This window comes from Oncorhynchus mykiss, chromosome 5 (genome assembly GCF_013265735.2).
Source record: "Oncorhynchus mykiss isolate Arlee chromosome 5, USDA_OmykA_1.1, whole genome shotgun sequence".
NCBI lineage: Eukaryota > Metazoa > Chordata > Actinopteri > Salmoniformes > Salmonidae > Oncorhynchus > Oncorhynchus mykiss.
Genome location: NC_048569.1, coordinates 90,297,005 through 90,309,326, shown reverse-complemented (window position 1 = coordinate 90,309,326; position 12,322 = coordinate 90,297,005).

Here is a 12,322-nt window from a genome sequence, read left to right as displayed (position 1 = left end):
TGTGTGTGTGTGTGTTTGGTCTGACCACTATTATATACTACAGAAGCATCAAAACACATGATGAAAGCTTTACACCACAGCGTTATGTCATGCCATGAATTAGTCATTTTAATTCAAGCACTGCTGAATCACTTCAGAACAACATGTAAGCCAACCTGTGCACACCTTGGCCACCTGAGGAACACCTCATCTAGCCTGCTGGCCTATATAGCGGCAGTATTCATGGCTGTTACTGTGTATTTATTGGCTTAAAAGCTTATTGGAGTCTATTTTCATGTGGGTGCACTTGGAACACGTCAGATAGACAGAAAGGGTTTGGGTTTTGTAAATTATACAATGAGAATAGATTACCTCAGTGTAAAGCACATTGCATGTAGGTCCTTATCAATATAACGTCACAATAAACTATTTGGTTGTAATATAATCACCTCTTGAACAGCATAGTTAAAACTACACATTTTCGATTATTCCATACAAAATAATTGCACACATTTTGCTATATCATCATTTATACAACAAGTAACTGCCTGCTTTTCATGATCAGTAAACATCAACTGATCATGTCATGTCAGATAAGTGAGGGTAGCCTCAAGATGTCTCTCAATATTGGCCACCATAACTTTGATATTTGAATGATATAAAATAAAAATGAACTTTAATTGGCAGTCATGAGAGGTTTAGGTTAATTTCCCATCCTTATGGGCTCTGCCTGACGAGCAGCAGAAGGGCACAATTGCAGGTGTACTACTGTTAGATGATAATGTTTTTGTTTGCTAGACTACTTTTTTCTCCAACCAACATAGGCCTACACAGCACATTCACCACGAACTCCGCCAATATTGTGCAACTGCAGCTAGCAATTCGGGGGGCGTTCCTTCATGTAGGCATTCCTGTAACTCCCGGAGTCCTCCTTGCTAGCGGGAGCGACAAATGTAGACAGCATCCTTCGGGACAGGTAGACAGCCTGCCTAAAACCTGCCCTCACCATTGTAAGCAAAACTGCAGGAAAATAGTGCCCGATAGGCGGGAAAGAAGCACACTGTCTACCTGTCCCGCCTCCTGCTATCACAGCAGGCAGGAGAGACACCATGTGCTAGCTAACTAGCTAGTTTGTTAGCCACATCGCTGACCTACTGCTAGAACAGCCTGTGGGAGGATTGGGGGACACTGTGCGCTAGCTTGCTAGTTAGCTAGCACAAGGTGTCACTCCTGTCTCCCTGCTGTGGTGTGGCAAAAACCATGCCCGAAAGGCGGGGGCGAATGACACTGTCTACCGTTCACCCCCACCTCCCGCTAGCACAACTAACTAACTAACTAACTAACTAACTAACTAACTAACTAACTAGTTTGCTAGTTCGGGACACTGTGTGCTAGCTAGCTAGCATGCTATTTAGATACTGTAGCTAGCACAGTGTCCTTTCGCTCCCACCTGCCGAACACTTGCCCTCGCTGTAGCTAACAGACCTGTGGGGAAAACTGTGCCCTGCAGGCGGGGATGAAGGACACTGGCTAACGGTGTACGGCTAGCTAGTTACCATTCTTGCCGCCGCCCTTCTTCTGTGGGGTTTATTCGGCGACTGGAATCCAACATTATTCTGCATTAACGCCATTACTATACTGGAGCACCCATGCCTGTCCTAGCTTAAAAATGGACCAATAGATGTATTAATAGTGGTTCCTGCAGATGCAGGAATGACCACATGCTCAGGAACACCCCAAAATGCAGGCAGCATTTGCACCCTTCTCAACTCCACCCTCTTGCTGCACAAGCCAAGGGCCTGAGACGTAAAACAAACTACCCCAGTTGACTCATTGTTTTAAAACTGTCCTGTGACTCTTGCCTGTGTTTACAGACATCCCCCAAAACAAACAAAAACCGACTGGTAAATAGTCACTTATAGATATGTCAGTCAGTCAGGTGGCTAGCTTCCGTCAGAGACTTACATCAATGACAGTACAGTATGAAGATAGGCTAAAACTGCTTCTCCAATAGAAATCCCAGATCACACTTGTAGACGATGTCATGGCGACATTGGCTAGCTAAGTTCGTGCTGGGTCTCTCTAACGGTGGTCTCGCTCCGAAATGTGCATGTGTAGGCCATCAAATCAAAGGCACTCCTTCGATATAAAGTTGTTTTTGAGGAAAATGTAAACGTGTTACTTTGTTACTTTCAGAAGGTTGGAGTAATAACATATTCAACTACTTAAGACATTGGTTTGAATCTAGGTTGTGCCTATAACATTTTGAGAAAATGACCAACTAAGGAAGAATGTTTCACTTCTCTCATTGACTTCTTAAAACCCAAACACTGACCTTGTCTGTTTGGTCTGCTACTAAAGCGTTACCGGAAGTCATGCGATGTTGCTCCTCTGGGTTTAGAAACTCCTATGCTGCTCCTATTGCAATAGCGTTGAAGGGCTCTGGCCAGTATTACTTAGCCAGTTAGAAGGATGAAGTAAGAAGCTAAAGCTAACCTTAAACTGAGCCTACCTCAGCAGGACCAAAACTATGCTACTGAGTTCTCATAATAAAGTTGCTTTACAGAGAGTAGGCTACTGAGACAGACAGTGATATGGCGCACAGTGGTGTGGCTGAGGCAGGCTGCAATACATGTAAGGAGGAGAGGAGACAGACAGAGAGAGGATGCAAGCAGAGGCAGAGGTTAGTACAGTGGTTCCCAAACATGTGGGCCCCATGTGGGGTCCCCTGAGAAAATCTGTACACATTTAATCAAACAAGTCAGGAACTTAAAAGAAAGAAGATGTGTTTCAATATGAACATCTCAACATGGCCTAGCTTCCTTATAGGCTGACATTAAAATACAATCAAAATGCAAACAATACAGTTCTAAAAATGTTTCGTCGTTGATACTACATGTAATTTCTCATATTTCCCCCGTTTCAGGGGTATAACATACAATTGTATAGTTAATAGGCTATGTGTTCGGGGTCATTTTTGCTTGTTTTTGCTGTTCTCGATACAATATATATTGTAGAAAGCTCATCACACATCAGTAGCCTAATCACAGTGGAGAGATGAGGAGTGATATAAATTTGTGATCAGGGAACATGCATTCCCCTCTGTACCCACTAGAGGGCAGCCTTGTTCAGCCGTCAGTCATAAAATATTATGGCCCATCCCATAAAATGTCTACACCAGCCAGGCATTAGAAAGGGCATGTCAAATCTGATCACGACCACATTACAGTCAAACCACAGGTTTTGCATCTACATCTGGTACTGAAATGCCTCCATGCCATGATAACATGTCTCATGGTGATTTACAGCAGATGCCTTTTCATGAAGCCTCTTCTTTCTTCAGCCTCACTCTATTCTCTAGTCCCAACTTTATTCACTTGTTGTCACTAATCACCCGAGGCCTTTGTCTGTATCTAGCCCATTGGGAGTAAGGAGAGGGAGAGGGGAAGAAAGAAAGAGAGACGGGGAATGAGAGGAAACAAGGTATTAAACAACACGCCAGGAGATGATGACAAAAAAGTGTACACAAGACAGACAGAAAGAAAGACCTTTAATTGAATTGAGATTGACCCTCTTAGGTATGAGAGATCTGTTGTTTTTCCAAGAACTGAAAATCGGAATTTGGAATTTGAAAAAGCATGAGCAGGATACCACAAAACAGTGTCAAAGTTTGCCATTCCGCTGTAGCATTTACAAACACATTTACAACTTTCTGTAATGAACATGATTCTGTTTGTGCAAGGTAGATAGTCACTAGACTTATTATTGTGTTATTAAATGTTATTGACATTTCTCCCATCTGCTGATTGGTGCCAGTCTAAAGGTGCCAGTTCTATGTGCTGATAGTGTTGGTGCCAGTCTAAATGTGCCAGTTCTACCAGTTATATGTCCTGATGGTGCTGGTGCCAGTCTAAAGGTGCCAGTTCTATTTGCTGATAATGTTGGTGCCAGTCTAAAGGGGCCAGTTCTACCAGTTCTATGTCCTGATGGTGTTGGTGCCAGTCTAAAGGTGCCAGTTTTACCAGTTCTATGTCCTGATAGTGTTGGTGCCAGTGTAAAGGTGCCAGGTCTATGTGCTGATAGTGTTGGTGCCAGTCTAAAGGTGCCAGTTCTATATCCTGATAGTGTTGGTGCCAGTCTAAAGGTGCCAGTTCTATGTGCTGTTAGTGTTAATAGGAATCAAACTAATCACTAGTGACTAATCAAATTGTATTAGTCACGTGCGCCGAATACAACAGGTGTAGACTTTTTAGTGAAATGCTAACTTACAAGCCCTTAACCAACAATGCAGTTCTTTTGAAAATACCCCCCCCCCCCAAAAAAAAGTACGATATAAGAATAACAAATAATTAAAGATCAGCAGTAAATAACAATAGCGTGAGGCACCGGTTCAGAGTCAATGTGCGGGGGCACCGCTGTCGAGTCTGGGCAGCCATTTGATTAGCTGTTCAGGAGTCTTATGGCTTGGGGATCGAAGCTGTTTAGAAGCCTCTTGGACCTAGACTTGACGCTCCGGTACCGCTTGCCGTGCAGTAGCAGAGAGAACGGTCAATGACTAAGTTGGCTTTAGTCTTCAACAATTTTTAGGGCCTTCCTCTGACACTGCCTGGTATAGAGGTCCTGGATGGCAGGAAGCTTGACCCCTGTGATGTACTGGGCCATATGCACTACCCTCTGTAGTGCCTTGTGGTTGGAGGCTGAGCATTTGCCATACCAGGGAATGATGCAACCCATCAGGATGCTCTCGATGGTGCAGCTGTAAAACCTTTTGAGGATCTCAGGACCCATGCCAAATCTTTTCAGTTTCCTGAGGGGGAATAGGTTTTGTCGTGCCCTCTTCATGATTGTCTTGGTGTGCTTGAACCATGATAGTTTGTTGGTGATGTGGACACCAAGGAACTTGAAGCTCTCAACCTGCTCCACTACAGCCCCGTCGATGAGAATGGGGGCATGCTCAGTCCTCCTTTTCCTGTAGTCCACAATCATCTCCTTTGTCTTGATCACGTTGAGGGAGAGGTTGTTGTAGTGGGTCTAGGGTTTCTGGGATAATGGTGTTGATGTGAGCCATGACCAGCCTTTCATGGCAACAGACGTCAGTGCTATGGGTTGGTAGTCATTTAGGCAGGTTACCTTAGTGTTCCTGTGCACAGGGACTATGGTGGTCTGCTTGAAACATGTTGGTATTACAGACTCAGACAGGGCGAGGTTGAAAATGTCAGTGAAGACACTTGCCAATTGGTTATCCTCCTGGTAATCTATCTGGCCCAGCAGCATTGTGAATGTTGACCTGTTTGAAGGTCTTACTCATATTGGCTGCGGAAAGCATGATCACACAGTCGTCCGGAACAGCTGATGCTCTCATACATGTTTCAGTGTTACTTGCCTCGAAGCGAGCACAGTAGTGATTTAGCTCGTCTGGTAGGCTTGTGTCACTGGGCAGCTCGCAGCAGTGCTTCCATTTGTAGTCTGTAATAGTTTGCAAGCCCTGCCACATCCGACGAAAGTCGGAGCAGGTGTAGAACAATTCCATCTTCGTCCTGTATTGACGCTTTGCCTGTTTGATGGTTCGTCGGAGGGCATAGCGGGATTTCTTATAAGCGTTCGGGTTAGAGTCCCATTCCTTGAAAGCGGCAGCTCTACCCTTTAGCTCAGTGAGAATGTTGCCTGCAATCCATGGCTTCTGGTTGGGGTATGTACGTACAGTCACTGTGGGGACGACGTCCTCGGTGCACTTATTGATAAACCTGTGACTGATGTGGTGTATTCCTCAATGTCATCAGAAGAATCCCGGAACATGTTCCAGTTTGTGATAGCAAACTAGGTTAGCATCTGCTTCATCTGGTCACTTTTTTATAGACCAAGTCACTGGTGCTTCCTATTTATTTGCTTGTAAGCAGGAATCAGGAGGATAGAGTTATGGTCAGATTTGCCAAATGGAGGGCGAGGGAGAGCTTTGTACGGGTCTCTGTGTGTGGAGTAAAGGTGGTCGAGAATTTGTTTTCCTCTGGTTGCACATTTAACATGCTGATAGAAATGAGATAAAACGGATTTTAGTTTCCCTGCATTAAAGACCCCGGCCACTAGGAGTGCCGCCTCTGGATTAGCATTTTCCTGTTTGCTTATGGCGGAATACAGCTCATTGAGTACGTTTTTAGTCCAAGCCTCGGTCTGGGATGTTATGAAGACAGCTACGAACAATTCAGATGAAAGCTCTCTAGGTAGATAGTGTGGTCTACAGCGTATCATGAGAAACTCTACCCAATCACATAAATGTTTTTTTTTTTTAATTAAATCAACTTCATACTTTTAGGGAGATATTAGGTATGTGTGAGAAATTTAAAAACACAGGGACAGTGAGAGTGAAAACAGGGTGAGGGGCAGTGGGAGTCACAGTGTTGAGTGAGTGTCAATTGTGCTTTCTTAGTGGTGAAGAAAATGGCATGCCATACAGGCAGTCAGGTATCATGAAAAAAAAGGTTGCAGACATATTTTGAGTGCAGTGTAATGTAAGTGGTGGGTGTAAGTACATGAATGAAACATGATATAGTATTTCTCCCACTCTGTGTAAAATGTCTTGCTCTTTCATCAAGGGTTTGTTTCTCATGTTAGTCACTACTATTCTCAACCTTGCATTCCACAGGTATGTAGGGGTTCAATGGGCAGCAGGCAGCTTTTAGTCCCACACTGCTCACTGATTTGTCATAAAAGGGTGGGGCAGAGGCTGCAGGTACAGACATTCCTTTTCTTGTGGTTGCCATGGCATTACCAATCGAAACTTCTGGCTTGAATGGAAGTGAAACTATCTATATCATGTTGTAGTTATTTGTGGTGGCTGTTTTGTTCTCATCACCTTTTTCGCAAATAAATAATGAACCGTTTTTCTTCAGTTCAAACTAATTAGTGACAATTACACACTGGCGTACAGAAATTCACTTGGACGTATTACTCACACATTGTTTGAGAAGCGCCACCTTGAATACCAAAACCCGGACACTCCCATAAACTTTCACCTACTTTCTCTGTAGCGTTCTGTAAAGACACATGGTCATTTCTCTGTAGCGTTCTGTAAAGACACATGGTCATTTCTCTGTAGCGTTCTGTAAAGACACATGGTCATTTCTTTGTAGCGTTCTGTAAAGACACATGGTCATTTCTCTGTAGCCTTCTGTAAAGACACATGGTCATTTCTTTGTAGCATTCTGTAAAGACACATGGTCATTTCTCTGTAGCGTTCTGTAAAGACACATGGTAATTTCTTTGTAGCATTCTGTAAAGACACATGGTCATTTCTCTGTAGCGTTCTGTAAAGACACATGGTCATTTCTCTGTAGCGTTCTGTAAAGACACATGGTCATTTCTCTGTGACGTTCTGTAAAGACACATGGTCATTTCTCTGTGATGTTCTGTAAAGACACATGGTCATTTCTCTGTAGCGTTCTGTAAAGACACATGGTCATTTCTCTGTAGCGTTCTGTAAAGACACATGGTCGTTTTTCTGTAGCGTTCTGTAAAGACACATGGTCATTTCTCTGTAGCCTTCTGTAAAGACACACGGTCATTTCTCTGTAGCGTTCTGTAAAGACACACGGTCGTTTCTCTGTAGCGTCATGTAAAGACACATGGTCATTTCTCTGTAGCGTTCTGTAAAAACACATGGTCATTTCTCTGTAGCGTTCTGTAAAGACACATGGTCATTTCTCTGTAGCGTTCTGTAAAGACACATGGTCATTTCTCTATAGCGTTCTGTAAAGACACATGGTCATTTCTCTGTAGCGTTCTGTAAAGACACATGGTCATTTCTCTGTAGCGTTCTGTAAAGACACATGGTCATTTCTCTGTAGCGTTCTGTAAAGACACATGGTCATTTCTCTGTAGCGTTCTGTAAAGACACATGGTCATTTCTCTGTAGCGTTCTGTAAAGACACATGGTCATTTCTCTGTAGCGTTCTGTAAAGACACATGGTCATTTCTCTGTAGCGTTCTGTAAAGACACATGGTAATTTCTCTGTAGCGTTCTGTAAAGACACATGGTCATTTCTCTGTAGCGTTCTGTAAAGACACATGGTAATTTCTCTGTAGCGTTCTGTAAAGACACATGGTCATTTCTCTGTGACTTTCTGTAAAGACACATGGTCATTTCTCTGTAGCGTTCTGTAAAGACACATGGTCATTTCTCTGTAGCGTTCTGTAAAGACACATGGTCATTTCTCTGTAGCGTTCTGTAAAGACACATGGTCATTTCTCTGTAGCGTTCTGTAAAGACACATGGTCATTTCTCTGTAGCGTTCTGTAAAGACACATGGTCATTTCTCTGTAGCGTTCTGTAAAGACACATGGTCATTTCTCTGTAGCGTTCTGTAAAGACACATGGTCATTTCTCTGTAGCGTTCTGTAAAGACACATGGTCATTTCTCTGTAGCGTTCTGTAAAGACACATGGTCATTTCTCTGTAGCGTTCTGTAAAGACACATGGTCATTTCTCTGTAGCGTTCTGTAAAGACACATGGTCATTTCTCTGTAGCGTTCTGTAAAGACACATGGTCATTTCTCTGTAGCGTTCTGTAAAGACACATGGTCATTTCTCTGTAGCGTTCTGTAAAGACACATGGTCATTTCTCTGTAGCGTTCTGTAAAGACACATGGTCATTTCTCTGTAGCGTTCTGTAAAGACACATGGTCATTTCTCTGTAGCGTTCTGTAAAGACACATGGTCATTTCTCTGTAGCGTTCTGTAAAGACACATGGTCATTTCTCTGTAGCGTTCTGTAAAGACACATGGTCATTTCTCTGTAGCGTTCTGTAAAGACACATGGTCATTTCTCTATAGCGTTCTGTAAAGACACATGGTCATTTCTCTGTAGCGTTCTGTAAAGACACATGGTCATTTCTCTGTAGCGTTCTGTAAAGACACATGGTCATTTCTCTGTAGCGTTCTGTAAAGACACATGGTCATTTCTCTGTAGCGTTCTGTAAAGACACATGGTCATTTCTCTGTAGCGTTCTGTAAAGACACATGGTCATTTCTCTGTAGCGTTCTGTAAAGACACATGGTCATTTCTCTGTAGCGTTCTGTAAAGACACATGGTCATTTCTCTGTAGCGTTCTGTAAAGACACATGGTCATTTCTCTGTAGCGTTCTGTAAAGACACATGGTAATTTCTCTGTAGCGTTCTGTAAAGACACATGGTCATTTCTCTGTGACTTTCTGTAAAGACACATGGTCATTTCTCTGTAGCGTTCTGTAAAGACACATGGTCATTTCTCTGTAGCGTTCTGTAAAGACACATGGTCATTTCTCTGTAGCGTTCTGTAAAGACACATGGTCATTTCTCTGTAGCGTTTTGTAAAGACACATTTTGGGATGCTGTATTTTTGTCCTGTTTAGAAGAAAGACCCGGATGCGTTGTTATTACTATCACATTATTGCTAGCTGTCTGATAGTCCAAGATGCTGTATGGTGACTGGGAAAACCTATCCCGGTTGCTATGACTCAAAGCCCTATCACTTCCCCTCTAAGTAGAAAACATAACAAACGTGTGTCTTGCCACTGATGTTTTCCACTGGCAAACATGGCAATGGGACACTTCCGAATGACGTTCATTCAATCAACAAAAGACTCATGAATCCAGAGTCCTCAATCACATGAGAAAGGAAAGGTCTAAGCAGAAGGTAAACCAGTTGTAGATAGAGATAAGGGAGAACTTCATGTAGAGAGGATGCAATTATGACACTGTTAGTTGTTTTCTTCACTTTCAGGAGGCTTGATCCTCTGATTAGAGCTTACTTCTTACATACTGCCAATTCCTCTTCGCTTGGCACACTGCTCTCTCTCTCTCTCTCTCTCTCTCTCTCTCTCTCTCTCTCTCTCTCACCACAGACATAGAGGTGAGCTGGGGGCCATGTTTCTGGGGTAGCGGCTGCTTCAGTCAGCCTGATGATAAAATAAATCAAGCAACACTGCTGAACTTTTGAAATGTGGCTTCGTAGCTAAACCAAGCAGCCGTGTGGTATTGAGTTGTTGCTAACAAACTAAACAAACAAAGGGACGAATAAAGAGGACTTGATAAGGTGTAACATGAATGAATGACTGATGGTGTTGCAGGGATAGCTTTTACAGAAATCTCATTTTTGGCAATCAATCACTGATGGATTGGGGTCACGACATATGTATTCATCATTCACTGTGTGAGCATGTTTAAGTGTCTTTGCGTTTCTGCGCAGGATTTGTATTTACATGCAAATGAGTCTCTGCATCTATCTACAGTATATGAGTCTCTGCATCTATCTACAGTATATGAGTCTCTGCATCTACAGTGCCTTGCAAAAGTATTCGGCCCCCTTGAACTTTGCGACCTTTTGCCACATTTCAGGCTTCAAACATAAATGTATCCAACTACGGCTTTAAACTTCTTCACAACAGTATCTCGGACCTGCCTGGTGTGTTCCTTGTTCTTCATGATGCTCTCTGCGCTTTTAACGGACCTCTGAGACTATCACAGTGCAGGTGCATTTATACGGAGACTTGATTACACACAGGTGGATTGTATTTATCATCATTAGTCATTTAGGTCAACTTTGGATCATTCAGAGATCCTCACTGAACTTCTGGAGAGAGTTTGCTGCACTGAAAGTAAAGGGGCTGAATAATTTTGCACGCCCAATTTTTCAGTTTTTGATTTGTTAAAAAAGTTTGAAATATCCAATAAATGTCGTTCCACTTCATGATTGTGTCCCACTTGTTGTTGATTCTTCACCAAAAAATACAGTTTTATATCTTTATGTTTGAAGCCTGAAATGTGGCAAAAGGTCGCAAAGTTCAAGGGGGCCGAATACTTTCGCAAGGCACTGTATCTACAGTATGAGAGTCTCTGCATCTATCTACAGTATACGAGTCTCTGCATCTATCTACAGTATACGAGTCTCTGCATCTATCTACAGTATACGAGTCTCTGCATCTATCTACAGTATACAAGTCTCTGCATCTATCTACAGTATACGAGTCTCTGCATCTATCTACAGTATACAAGTCTCTGCATCTATCTACGAGTCTCTGCATCTATCTACAGTATACAAGTCTCTGCATCTATCTACAGTATACGAGTCTCTGAATATATCTACAGTATACAAGTCTCTGCATCTATCTACAATATACGAGTCTCTGCATCTATCTACAGTATACGAGTCTCTGAATATATCTACAGTATACGAGTCTCTGAATATATCTACAGTATACGAGTCTCTGCATCTATCTACAGTATACGAGTCTCTGCATCTATCTACAGTATACGAGTCTCTGAATATATCTACAGTATACAAGTCTCTGCATCTATCTACAGTATACGAGTCTCTGAATATATCTACAGTATACAAGTCTCTGCATCTATCTACAGTATACGAGTCTCCGCATCTATCTACAGTATACGAGTCTCTGCATCTATCTACAGTATACGAGTCTCTGCATCTATCTACAGTATATGTGTATGTGTTTGTGGGTATGTGCTTTATGAACGTCTGGATTTCAATTTTCCTCTGTGTGACTGATCATGTGTGTGTCTGCATGTCTGTGCGAGTGTGTGTGAGTCTGTGTGACAGCGTGTCTTTGGGAGTGTCTGTGTGAGTCTGTGTGACAGCGTGTCTTTGGGAGTGTCTGTGTGAGTCTGTGTGACAGCGTGTCTTTGGGAGTGTGTGTGTGAGTCTGTGTGACAGCGTGTCTTTGGGAGTGTGTGTGTGAGTCTGTGTGACAGCGTGTCTTTGGGAGTGTGTGTGTGAGTCTGTGTGACAGCGTGTCTTTGGGAGTGTGTGTGTGAGTCTGTGTGACAGCGTGTCTTTGGGAGTGTGTGTGTGAGTCTGTGTGACAGCGTGTCTTTGGGAGTGTGCGTGTTTGTGTGTGTTTCTGGTCATTAGGGAGAGGATTGCTAGTTTCCTGATGATCTTGACATTGATCTGAATGATTCATTGTGGTTAGTTCCTCTGTATGATAAATGAATGTCTTTCATTTGTCACATTGCACAAGGTTACTGTATGCACGCTCAGCGCAAAGAACAAAGGAGAAATGTGACCGCGATCTTTTTAGATCTACTTTGGGGAAAACAGTGCATATTCTTTTCATATTTATTTTGTTTTATTTATTTAACCTTTATTTAACTAGAGAAGTGAGTTAAGAACAAATTCTTATTTACAAAGACAGCTTACCAAAAGCCGAAAGGCCTCCTGCGGGGGCGGGGGCTGGGATTAAAAATACAAAATAAATAAAATATAAATACAGGACAAAACACACATCACAACAAGAGAGACAACTCAACACTACATAAAGAGAGACCTAAAACAACAACATAGCAAGGCA